This window comes from Gossypium arboreum, chromosome 4 (genome assembly GCF_025698485.1).
Source record: "Gossypium arboreum isolate Shixiya-1 chromosome 4, ASM2569848v2, whole genome shotgun sequence".
Lineage (NCBI taxonomy): Eukaryota > Viridiplantae > Streptophyta > Magnoliopsida > Malvales > Malvaceae > Gossypium > Gossypium arboreum.
Genome location: NC_069073.1, coordinates 18,139,654 through 18,153,480, shown reverse-complemented (window position 1 = coordinate 18,153,480; position 13,827 = coordinate 18,139,654). Strand labels below are relative to the sequence as shown.

The 13,827-nt window shown below is 36.3% G+C and overlaps 1 long non-coding RNA gene across 1 annotated transcript; it reads left to right on the top strand.

Moving 5' to 3' along the window:
* The first annotated feature begins 366 nt into the window (after window positions 1–366).
* Window positions 367–956, top strand: LOC128291406 (uncharacterized). Its single transcript, XR_008281179.1, has 2 exons — window positions 367–754; window positions 829–956. It is a non-coding gene; the product is annotated as an uncharacterized LOC128291406 (long non-coding RNA).
* Window positions 957–13,827: the final 12,871 nt, after the last annotated feature.

Here is a 13,827-nt window from a genome sequence, read left to right as displayed (position 1 = left end):
CCTCGAGATTAGGACATGGGCACGACTGACGAAAGATTACTCGAACATATTTATGGACTGTGGAATTGGACGTTGATTTCAGATTTTGGATAATTTTACATGATTTAGTTCAAAACAATTATTGAAAATGGTTTATCTAATTGGTACGGAAAACTGAATTTTTCAACATAATTACAATTTCGACCCAATGATTTTATTTCAAATTCAAGTACACATTTTTACAAAACTCAAATCTATTTACTTAATTATTCAGTATTTATGAAATGTATCAAATAACTATTTTAAATCAACAATACGATTTTTGTTAATTTTTGCTACAACATTTTCAAATTAAGATGTCTTCTTCAAATGCTCAAACTTGGACTTTTCAAAGCTATTTTATTTTGATAATATTCTTTAAAGGAAGTTCAAAGAGATTATTTTAGATTTTCTCAAAACAAATCAACATGCTGTTTTTAAATGAAAGAGATAACAATTTTTAAATAAAATAATTAAATGTTTTTCGTGCCATCATCATGATTAATATAATTGTTTATAATGTCTAAATTAGATTTAAAAAGTTACAGGTCTGTCACTAGAGGATTTGTTTGTTTCTTTTTGACTTCAATGACGACGAACCGAAAGGAGAGGACTGAGATTAATCGTCAAATACAACTTCCGTTGGAGTGGGAAGGTCGAAAGCTCGATTCATTGGCTGATGAGAGGCGGGGATGGAAGAACTTGCAAGCCCGTTTCGACTTTCTGCAAATTGGGGGTGAGGGTTTCTTTACTGCTTGAAATTTTGTTTGTTTTTTCAGCTGTTTTTATGAATGCATTTTATTTTCTTAGGTTTTCTGTTATGTTTCTTCAATAAAAGGTCCTTTTAAGGCACTGACCCCTATATCCAATCAGATCGCGGTTAGGTGGGATGTAACGACCATCTTTTTATTAATACCATCAGTAGAATTTATTTAAAATATATATTTATATTTTTTAATTTTAAAATTATTATAGAATTGCAAACCAAGACCCCCTTATAATATAGGTACTATTTAATAATTTTGTAATTTATGAAATTTAAGAATTTTAACCTATATATATTTCATTTCAAAGTATTGTACTATTGTTATTTTTTTATTAAATATTTCTGAAAAGAAATTATTATTCTAAAAATATTTGAAGTAACTTTTTTTGGTTTAATACGTTAAAAAGTGAAAGATCGGAGGCCTTTGGTGAAATACGTCCTGAAACTGACTGCTAAGATCTTGAACCCTTATTATAACGTAATTCATCAAGGAAAGAAAATCAAAATAGTGATTACTTATTCAGATCAACCGGTTGTTGTATGAAAATTACACATCAAAATGTTAAAAAAAAAAATTAAGTGCGCATATATGTAAGCGAACATCGTCCCATATATTCAAAGAATTTAAATACAACTCTTCTACTGTACTTGATCTTTGGAGTCTTCCATGAACAAATCAAGTAAAATAATCCGAAAGCATTGACATTGGTTAAAGCCCAAGCAAAAAAACATTCCCAACCAATGAATAATCTTTAAATTTTAGTCATTTATTAATAAAGTCAGACGAAGATTAAAAAAGATATAATGTATAATATTTGATGTAAATCAATGGATCTAAATAAGAAAAACCTTCAACAGACGTCTTGCTAACACAAATGAATTTTTTTTTTTTTTGCATAAATTTGGCATATCAAAATTGGTTTGTCTAAGCTAACAATTTATATTACCAGATATTTACAATCAAAATTGATATTAATAGTAAAAGTAAATGAATTTAATATTTATGAAAAGAATGAAATGTAAAGTTTTGGAAGATGAGAAAGGAAAATAAACTAAATAAAAGGGGTTATGAAATAAGTGCTGATAGAGTTAAAAATACATTTTGCTTAAGAAAAGCTCAAGAAAATAATAAAATATAAAAAATTAATAAATATACCGTGATTAACTCCAATGACTATAGAGTCGAAAATATATAATAAGAACAAAAAGAAAATAAAGATGTAAAAAGTTAATTGAGTTTTAGCTCAATTGACATAAGTATTAATGATGTCAATAAAGAAAAACATAGATTTAAGTACATTGAAGTGCATTATTTTCCTATTAACGAGTTGAAAGAGATTGCACCTAGTTTTAGGCATTGTGTAAAAAAATTATCAAAACCTATAATAAAAGAGGGAAAAAAACTTTTGATGAAAAATATTAAAAAATTGACGGGTTTTGAATTGATACAATTTTAATTTCACTTTAATTTTTTTTCAAAACCATATTCTTTAATCTTTTAAAGATTTTAAACAAATAAATATTACCTAAATTAAAACAAATAAAAAAATCAAAAGTAGAAATAATTATTTACCTTCTATTAGAATATTTAAATTTTCCTTAACTTTTAATACCTAAATTACTCCTACTCCTAATACTTAAACTACCTCTATTTACTCCTAATGACTTCAAAATAATTGGTTTTATATAACATATATAGATTATTTAATATTAATATTATTATATATTTAATTAAAATTAAATAATAATTTATATAAAGCAGTTATTAATTGGGTTCAGACTCAATAGTAAAATTAAGGGTAAATTACACCAACAGTCACTCAACTTTGGGATAGCTGACAAAACAATCACCTAAATTTTATTTCAGTCACTCAACTTTCGAAAAGTTACAAAACAATCACTAACGTTATGAAAAAGTGACAAAATAGTCACTAATTAGCAGTTTCTGTTAGGAGGTTAACGGGAGCGCTAACGTAGCAAGTTAACTAGCTGACGTGGCAAGTTAACTTGCCACGTAGGAGAAATAGTAAAAGGGTCAAAAAAAAAAAAAAGAAAAGATGATTGGTCAGAATAATTTTTCTTCTTTTTCTTCTCATCTTTCTCTTCATCTTCTTCTCCCTCAACCTCTTTCTCTTTATGCTGCTTTTATTTTTTCTTATTCTTCTCTCCTTTCTCTTCATCTTCTTTCTCCCACAACAGAACAATGGCCACAAATCAGAGCCACAACAGTTGTTGAACAACCCCAAGCAACCCACATCCCTGAAAAACCATGGGATTACTATGAACCAGTGGAAAAGAAGCAGAGGAAGAAGAAGATGATGAAGCAGCAGAAGAAGAAGCTACAAATGAAGAAGGAAAATGTGACAAAGAAGAAGACTTAAGAAAACACAAAAAGAAAAATCCCTAAGCCAAAAGCTGAGATTAATTCTTGAAAAAGACAACAGAACTATGTTCAACTAAGAGGTATAGAATTGTAAGTTCAAGCTTTATTTGCAAAATAAATATTTGATCTTTTTGAAGATAAGAAATTAGTTCTTATAGCTATTATTTAAAAGAGATGCTAGTATTTTTAATTAGGATAAAAAAAAAAGGAGATAAGGAAATCAAACATGTTAAGCGAAAGAGAATAAATAACAGAAAGCATTTCAAACTCCTCAAAACAATCAATAATACAAGTCAATAGAAAACGTGATTACCTCATTGCATGTTTTGCATCAGCCGGTTCCATGTTGTCAGTAGTTTCAGTATCTCTAAGTTCATCATCATCTGAATCTTCTCCTGATGACACACTTGTTGTTTGCCTCATTTGTACCTTTGATTTTGTCTGTGTAGTAGACATAGCTAAGACTTCACTAGGTGTAGCATCTAGTTCACCCTGTCCTTGAGCCTTTGAGGAACCTACAATGGTAGAATTTGTATCAGCTAGTTATTATTATATGTAAAGCAATCATTGAAAAAGGAGAAATTAATGCAAGAAGAGCTCCAAAGATCTTTACAATATTTTCTACAGATTAGATATTGGGAAATGTGAAGAAAAAGAAGTAGGAAATAAAATGAAGAAGTGGAGAAAAATGAAAAATAAATAGGATAATATTTCATTTCTTGTTTGAATGCCTATGTAAAGTTTATAAGAAACTAATAAAAATTATCAAATCTAGTAAAGAAAATTAATTCCATTTTTATGTATCCCTCTATCTTCCTTCTCATATTCCTTTCCTTCACTCTTTTAGAACAAACATGAATCAAAGATTGAATTACGTTGCACCTTGTGAAGACAGAAAACATTAGTAACTAGCAGTTATTATTTATTAGGAATAATCATGCATGATACGTGCAGGATGGCTCCAGTAAAAATTAAATTGAGCACTAGTCTCATCTCCTTCTATTTTCTCTTAATTCTTCTTCTCCTCCTCTTCTTTTTCTGCTATGTTTCTTCTCTTATTCTTTTTTTTCTTTTTTTCTTCTACTGCCCAGGGCTGTTTAGGGTTAAAAAAGACTATTAAAATGACAGCTTACTACCATTAAATGTCATGTCATTTTTTCGTTATGTCTGTAACGAAAAATGGTTAAAATGACCGTTTTGTTATTTTTTCAAAGTTAGAGTGACTGAATTGAAAATTAGGTGACTGTTTTGTCAGCTACCCCAAAGTTGAGTAACTGTTGGTGTAATTTACCCTAAAATTAATAGTAGTGCTATTTAAAAAATTCTACTTTATCAGCACATATCTTTTTGCTTCTTTAGCTAGCTTACGTTTAAGGTTTTCCCTTTTAGTTTTACTTTTTGGGTTTTCTTTTCAAGGTTAATGGCGACAGGTTTTGCTAGTGGTGCAATTGATCTGTTTGTGATTAGAGGTATTCCATTATGGATGATGAGTTGGCGAGTTTATCATTGAAGGATGGGGAGGATGATGTTATCTTGGTGAGAAAAGATTTTGGATCTCAATTGGCGGTGAACGACTATAATTTGGTCAGTTATTTCCTAACAATTAGTATTGTTCACTTTGTTCACTTTTCGAAGATGAAAAGTACTATGGCCAATGTGTGGCACCCAGTTCGAGGGATTTAGATTAGATATAAGGGATAAAAAGTTTCTTTTCAGGTTTTTTCATAAGATGAATCTGGAACAGAGTTTTTTTTTTGGAGCGCCTTAGACTTTCAACAATCATCTTTTAGTGTTTCATCGGTTTGAGAAAGGGGAAGATCCGACAAAGGTCATTTTATTTTTTGTTAACTTTTGGGTTCAAGTTCACAAGCTACCAGTAAGGTATTTCTCTGAGACGATTGCAAGGCAATTGAAGGATTTTAGAGGAAAATTTTTGGAGTACGACTTGTGAAGCATAAATAGGGGAGTGAGGAATTTTTTTCATAACAGAGTCTAGTTGGATGTTAGGAAGCCTCTGAAGAGAAAAAAAAGACTTACATTTGATTTAAAAAATTATACTTATGTGAGTTTTAAATATGAGAGAACTTTGTTTTGTTTCTATTGTGCCCAACTTGGTCATAATGATTCTTTGTCAGATCCGAATGTCAAAGAGGCAAGAGTTGGTTGATATAGGTTTGGATCTTTCTCTCAGAGCACCATTAAAACGTGCTGCTGTGATGAGTAGTATTTGGCTGGTGAGGAAGAGGTTTGGCAAGGGAATGGGAGTAATAATAAACAGTCAAATTTAGGGAATAAAAGTAGGAATGGTGATCAAAGGGGTCTTAAAACGTTTTTGGACCTGATACCCGTTTTGGGGGAAAAATGATATGGACTATGATGGGAAAGAGACACTGATTGACAGTGGAGAAGGCAAGAAAAGGCCTCATCAAGAGATTAGGAATTATGATATTTCTGGAGGGGAAAACTCAATTGTAGTAAGAAAGGAAAGACCAGTAGGAAAAACCCATATTTTATTGATGGCTGCTAAGTGGCAAGTTGACCAGTCGCAATGAAACTTTTATGTTGAAATGTTCGTGAGTTGGAGAGTCCACGGGCAAAGTTCAAGAGTTAGAATATAACAGACATTGAAGATTTACTAGGTTTTATGAGGCTCCTTATGCTAGTGGAAGAGTTCATGCTTGGAGTGTTCTAAAACTTTGGGCTCTTCGTAGAATCTTCCATGGATGTTGTGTGGCGAATTTAACAAAATTATGTATTATTTTGAAAAAAAGAAAGGATTACCACGGGATAAGAGAAGAATAGAGTTATTTCAGACGGTTTTAAAATAATGTCAATTGGTCGATGTAGGATATTCTAGACCATGGTTTACTTGGGAAAAGGAGAATTTGCCGGAAACAAACATAAGAGAACGGTTAGATAGAGGTATGGCAAATGATGGGATGATAACTTTATTTCCTAATATGAGGGTTCTACATCTACCATAATCGTATTCTGATCATTGTTATCTCATTATTCTTATAGAGTAGAAGGAGTTGAATAATAAATTGAAAAGATTCCTATTTGAAGCTTGGTGGGTTTATGGGCAAAAGCTCTTGGAGATGCATGGAGTAAGTTGGAGCAAGTGAAGAAAGGTTTAATAGAGTGGGTGAAATTAATCAAGAGGAAGGAGGTTGGGATTAAGAGAGAACTGACGAATAAATTGGGGGAGTTGCTAGAGAAGGAACACGATGATGAGAGTCTTGAATAACTAATTGATATGACAATCCAATTAAATTCATAAATTGACAGAGATGAAATTTTTTGGGAGTAGAGGGTTAGAGCTAATTGGTTAAGACTAAGTGATAAGAACATGATTTTTTTTCATAATTTTGCTTCGCAACGTCGAAGAGCAAACATAATTGGGGGATTGCAGTATGAGGATGGAAGGATAACTGCAGAGGTAATTGAGATGGAAAAAGTTGCTCGTTCTTATTTCCAAGAGCTTTCCATGACAAATGGAATGGGGGATACAAATCATATTTTAGAGGGAGTCAAAAGGTGTATTTTGGATGAAACCAATTAAATGTTGATGGCACGATATATTATGGATGAGATAATGGCTGCATTGAAAGGGATAGGGCCAACAAAAGCCTCAGGTGATGACAATTTTTTGGCTCTATTTTTTCAACAATGTTGACATATTATAGGGACGGACATTATTGATATCTATTTAAAGGCGATGAATGAAGGTATGACATTGGATTTCTTAAATTCCACAAACATTGTTTTAATCCCTAAAGTCCAATAAATGATGCATCTAAAAAACTTTCAGCCTATTAGTTTATTACAGTGATTTACAAGTTGATAGCAAAAGTAATATCTAATAGGTTTCAAAGAGTGCTTAATGATTGCATTGATAATGCTCAAAATGCCTTCGTTCCAGGAAGATTGATTTATGATAATGTGCTTCTAGCATATGAGGTTTTACATTCTTTTAAATATAAATGAGTTGGTCAAAAAGAATTTATGGCACTAAAGCTAGATATGAGCAAATCATATGATAGAGTGAAGTAGGGCTTTCTTTGAGTTATGATAGAGATAATAGGGTTTTCTTTGCCGTGGATAAATCTGATTATGCGATATATATCCTCAATTTAGTATTCAATGATCATTAATGAGCAGGTAGGGAAGGCTTTTAAATTAAGCAGAGGGCTACGACAAAAGGACCCTTTGAGCCCTTTTCTTTTCTTGATTTGTAGTGAAGGACTCTTTGTCTTAATGAAATTAGCTTTGAGTGAAGGTCAATTAAAAGGGTTAAGGTAGGTCGAGGGGAACCACAAAGGACTCTCTGTTTTAATGAAATTAGCTTTGAGTGAAGGTCAATTTAAAAGGCCAAGGTAAGTCGAGGGGAACAACAAATCTTTCATTTACTTTTTGCTAATGATTGTGTCTTATTTGTAAGCAAATAAGAAGGGAGCTTAAGTTTTAAGGGAGGTCCTTAAAGAATATGAAAGATACTCTAGTCAATGTATCAATTGTGACATGTCCACGGTTTTCTTTAGCATGAACACTAGAGAAAGTAAAACCTTATGTGTAAGGGTTTCAAATGACCCAGGGAGCTATTTTGGACTTCTAAATGCAGTGGGACAACTAAAGTAACTAGCTTTTCAGATTTTTAAAGATAGGGTCAAGCAAAAGATTGATAATTGGAGCACTCGCTTTTTGTCTCAAGGGGGGAAGGAGGTGTTTATCAAAGTTGTTTTACAAGCCATTCTGACTTATTCTATGATGTGTTTTTTGTTGTCGAAATTGCTTTATAGATATTTGGAAAACATTACTGCTAAATTTTGGTGGCAGAAAAGTCATGGTAAAAGGGGGGAGACTGCCAAACAAAAATTATATTATGGAAAATTTTTGCTGGAATTTTCTACCATCCCTATCTAACCTACAATATAGAAGGCTTCGAGTCAATACAATCTGTCCACGGTGCGAAAGAGGGGTGGCCATGTGTTTAAAGAGTGCCCTGTTTTAATTGAAGCATGGAAACACTTAAATCTTGAGTAGGTCAGAAGTAAATCTAGAAATTTGAGATTGGCTTACTTGGGTGTTTCGTAAAGCCTCGAGCTATCAGTGCCACCTATTTTGTTATGCGACATGGGTTATCTGGACTGAAAGAAATAGGAAAATCCATGAACGCAGAAGCATTTCAAGCAGAGGAATAGCTGAGTAGACTGTTAGATGTATCAGGGAATTTGAAGAGTTGAGGGTGAGAAAACTTACAAAATAGATTCTATGTGTGACTTGGAGGCCTCCGGAGTCTGGATTTCTTCGCATTAAATTCGACACGGCCTATAATCGTGAAATTTTCCGATCAACATCGGGAATGGTTGCTCGTAATGACAGAGGCGAGGTTCTAGCCTCGCAAGCAACTTTGGAAGAGGCGACTGCATCCCATTTTGCTGCTAAGGCTTGTGCATGCACTCATGCAGTGAGATTGAGGATCCAACTGGGAGCGAGGAAGGTTGAAATAGAAGGCGATGCGTTAGTAATTATCAAGAAATGTTAGTCTAACAATGAGGATTAATCAAAAATCAGGGCTTACATCAGAGATATCAAGCAATTAGCAACAAATTTTCAAACCATTCAGTTAAAGTATACTCAAAGATCATCGAATCAGATAACACATTTCATAGCAACAGAGTGCTTAAAGCGCGGAGAAGAAATGTACTTGGAAAGACTGATACCTCTTTATGCAGTGGATTCTCTATGCCCTAGCAGACAAAGAAAGAGGGAGCCTAACTGAGGGATGGGGAGGAGCAAAACTGTTAAGTGATAAGTTAGGTGGTTAGTTTGTTAAGTATTTGTTAAAAAGTTGTTAAGTAGTTAGACCTCATCTTTTTCCATATAAAGAGTTGTATACACTATTCTGAAGCAAGAATTATTGTATAAAGTATTACCTCTATTAGTTTTCTATCATTCTTCTTTAAAGTTCTCTTTACTCCTTCTAGCATATTCTTCCATTCTTCTAGCATGGTATCAGTCGCTCGGTGAGTCTTGAGCATGGCTATCGCGCATTCCGCTGACTCTGACTCTGTGGAACCTGGAGGTTCTATTTTTACTGGTGACCGGGTTGTTGCTTCGTTTCCTCGACATGAGGTTGTTAAACTTGATGAAGGATCGTTTGTTCAGTGGCAACAACAGGTACGTTTTTTCCTAGCTGGCTATGATTTGCTTGGCTTTCTTGATGGTTCTTTGGCTGCTCCGACGAGATTCGTTCAAGCTCCCGATGGATCTCTTACTTCAAATCCGGTGGCCTCGGTTTTTACTCAACAAGATAATCTTCTTACTTCATGGCTCCTTTCTACCATTCATCCTTCATTTTTGTCCTCCTTCACGGACGTCCGGACTACGAGCGATGTGTGGATCATGGCGTCTAGCTTGTTTGCAGCTGACACGAGCACGAAGCAATCTCAACTCTGACATGAGCTTTATTCGCTCAAGAAAGGTAGCTTATCTATTCGCTCCTACGTTGATAAGATTAAAGGTTTATGTGCACTTCTTGCAGCGTCTAGCTCTCCAATTCTAGAGGCCGAACAATCGGCCGTGTTACTTGTGGGTCTTTCTTCTGATTTTGAGGGAGTTGTGTCGTCGGCCTCTCTCTCGTCGGCTCCGTTGCCTTTTCAACGACTTGTTGATGCTTTACTTGAGTGTGAGACTCGACAGAGTCGATCGGTTCAAGAGGTGGTGGCTGCTACTCACTATGTTGAAGGATCGCCGTCACTCGTAGAAGATGGAGTTTCTCGTGGTAACCGTTCGTCGATCCGTGGTTGTGGCCGTAGTTTTTGTCCTCGATTGCAGTGTCAAATTTGTAGTCCGTATGGGCATGTCGCCCAGCGTTGTTATTACCAATATCATCGAGAGGAACCATCGCCGGTTGTAGCGCAACAAGGTGGGCTGGTTTCTGGTATGTTTCATGGCTATGGTGGAAGTTATAATTCTAGTCAAAATTACACTATTGGTCAAAATTACAATGCTGGTCAAAATTATAATGCTGGTCAAAATTACAATACTGGTCAAAATTGTCATGCTAGTCAAAATGGTTCTCTGCCCATTTTTGATAAACCGATTTTGGGGGTGGATAATATGACTCCACGTGGGCCACCTATGGCATTTGGGCTAAATAATTCTAGGACACCTGTTGCTATGCCTTATGCGAATATTGGTGGCCAGGTTGGGTGTTCTCCTATGGGCCAATGCCTTGGTGAGGTTGACAAGGGCGTGACTGCTCCTGTACGTGGGCCGAATAGTGTAGGTCCTAATTTTGGGCCAAATAATTTTGTGAGGCCTCTTTTGGAAGATGGGCATTACTCTTTCAGGCCCAATGCTAATTATGTGCATTTTAGTCCACATGTGTCGCCCACTGCGCCTGAGGTTCCGTGGCGGACAAAACCGCGTGCCCGTGTGTTCGATGTTGATTCGTCTCAATACGATTCATTTCTATTTATTGGAATACCCCTCCGAGTTTCTGATTTGCGAGCCTCTGACTATTCTGATGCCACTAATTATGGTTTGAATTTTCATAACACTGATTCGTATATGCCATTACCGGTTGGGAGCACATCGTGGTGTCCAGATTCTGGGGCTACTCACCATGTGTGTCAAAATGCTTCTAATCTTTATACCTCCAATATGTATTCAGGTAACTTGTCTCTTATTATGGGTAATGGAGCTTCTACTAAGGTTTCTTTTATTGGGAATACTGTTATACCTACACAAAAGAAAATGCTTCATTTGTCGAATGTTTTATGTGTTCCAACCATCCGGAAGAATTTGTTGTCTGTCTCTAAGTTTGCGACTGAGAACAATGTTTTCTTTGAGTTTCATCCGTCTTATTGTGTGATTAAGGACATCCAGACACAGGAAATCTTACTGCGGGGCCAAGTTCGTGATGGGCTTTATCATTTTACTGCAGAGTCAGTTGCTCTCCGTCCGTCTGCTTACAACGCTGCAGTTCAAGATTGCTCTACGGGTGATGATGTTTTTACTTTGTGGCATAAAAGACTTGGTCATCCTTCTTCTACTATTGTAAATACTGTTCTTGATCAGTGTCAGATTACTTTTAATAAAAAATGTCTTGATCATGTTTGTGTTGCATGTCAGAAAGGGCCCTTTTCCCACTCTCATACTGAATATACCGAGTTATTTGAATTAGTTGTTTCTGATTTGTGGGGACCTGCTTCTGTCTCTTGTGAAGGTAACTTGTATTATGTCTCATTCATTGATATGAGTAGTAGGTTTACCTAGGTTTATTTGTTAAAACGAAAATCACAAGCGGTGGAGTGTTTTCTACAGTTTCAGAAAATGATACTTACTCAGTTTGGGAGGACTATAAAGAAGTTTCAGAGTGATTGGGGTGGAGAGTTTCGTGCGTTTGCTTCTGTATTGGCTGATCATGGGATTCTTCATCGTCTTACCTGTCCTCACACCTCAGAACAAAATGGTGTTGCTGAGCATAAACATTGTCATATTGTGGAAACCGGTCTTACTCTTCTGGCCCAAGCTAATTTACCTATGACTTATTGGGGATATGCTTTTTGTAGTGTGGTTCATCTCATCAATCATCTTCCTACTCCAGTTCTGAAGGGTAATTCTCCATATCAAAGTTTGTTTGGCCATAGTCCAACCTATGATCGTCTTTGGGTATTTGGCTGCTGTTGTTTTCCGTATTTACGACCTTTTGTTTCTCATAAGCTTGATTTTCGCTCACAACCGTCTACTTTTCTTGGGTATAGTTCGCAACATAAGGGCTATTATTATCTAACACCTGATGGTAAGATTATTGTCTCTCGCCATGTTGTGTTTGATGAGTCTCGATTCTTGTTTCCTGTTCCTTCGACTTCTGGTGATCTGGTTTCTCCATGTGCTACTACATATGTCCCTGTTATGCGCTCTGTGTCTTTTACAGAGTCAAGGAAAGTGGTCGACACTGCGGTTACTTCGACCAGTCAGACTCCTGTGCTGTCTCCCTCTACTCCGTCTGATTCTCCACCAACTCTTCTCGTCAGCCCAGTGTCTGCATCAGGGTCTAGTTCCCGATTTACTCATCCTTTTTCTAGTAGTGTTCTATCTCCTCCTTCTCAAGTCTATGTTCCTGCTATTTCAACCACTAATACTCATGCTATGGTTACTCGATCTAAGGCTGGGGTGTTTAAACCTAAAGCATTGACTGTGGATAAAAGTGAGTTTGAGCCAGTTTCTGTTGAGGAGGCTCTTGCTCATCCGGACTGGTGTTTAGCGGTGCACGCGGAATATGATACTTTAATTGCTAACTCAACTTGGGAACTTCGTCCTCTCCCTCTTGGTCGTAAAGCGATTGGTTGCAAATGGTTGTTTAAGGTCAAGACCAATCCCGATGTGTCTGTTGCTCGACGAAAAGCCCGATTAGTGGCCAAGGGCTGTTCTCAGGTTCCCGGTTGTGACTTCAAGGAAACATTTAGTCCGATTGTGAAACCAGCTACAATACGAATCATTCTGTCTATTGCTGTGACTAACGGGTGGTCTCTACGACAAGTTGATGTAAATAATGTCTTCTTGAATGGAGATCTAACTGAAGAAGTTTTCATGCAGCAACCCCTGGGGTTTGTTCAGTCTGGTCCGAGTGGTGAAAGGCTTGTGTGTTACTTGAAAAAGGCTTTATATGGCCTCCGGCAAGCCCCACGTACCTGGTTTAACAAGTTACAACAGTTTCTGGTGTCTGCTGGGTTTGTTCTTTCTAAGTCGGATGCTTCTTTATTTGTCAGAGTGTCCTCCAAATTTACGCTTTATGTGCTTGTCTATGTCGATGACATTGTTATCACTGGCAATTCATCTGACGAAATTAATTGTTTTGTTCAGCAGCTACATAATGAGTTCGCTTTAAAAGATATGGGTGAACTCCATTATTTTTTGGGAGTTGAAATTAGCCGGACTTCTTCTGGTGGTCTTCACTTATCTCAGCGCAAATACATTCGAGAGCTTCTTGACCGGGGCCATATGTCTAACGCCAAAAGTGTTTATACGCCTATGGTGAGTTCCCCTATGTTGTCTAAAGATGAGGGTGAACTTCTGGCTGATCCAACTGAATATCGCAGTCTTGCGGGAGCACTTCAGTATATTGTTCTAACTCGACCCGACATCGCGTATGCTGTTAATCGAGTGTGTCAGTTCATGCATGCGCCTACTACTTCTCATATGGTGGCGTTAAAATGAATTTTGCGGTATCTACGTGGTACTCTTTCTCATAGGCTGCTTTTTCGCCGATCCGATCGCCTCTCTTTTGTCGGTTATGCTGATGCGAATTCGGGCCTTGATTTTGATGACCGGAGGTCCACTACAGGGTACTGTGTCTACTTTGGTCATACCTCTATTTCATGGTGTTCTAAAAAGCAGTCAGTTGTTTCTCGCTCTACGGCTGAAGCTGAATATCGCAGTCTTGCGGCAGCCACTAGTGATATTACTTGGCTCGTCTCGCTATTAGCAGAGTTGCATGTCAAGTCCGTTGATTTACTGATTGTCTGGTGCGATAATTCTAGTGCTGTGGCTGTTGCAGCTAATTCGGTTCTTCACTCCAAGTTCAAACATGTTGAGCTTGACTTGTTTTTTGTTCGTGAGAAGGTGGCTAGTGGCGACTTGGTTGTTGATG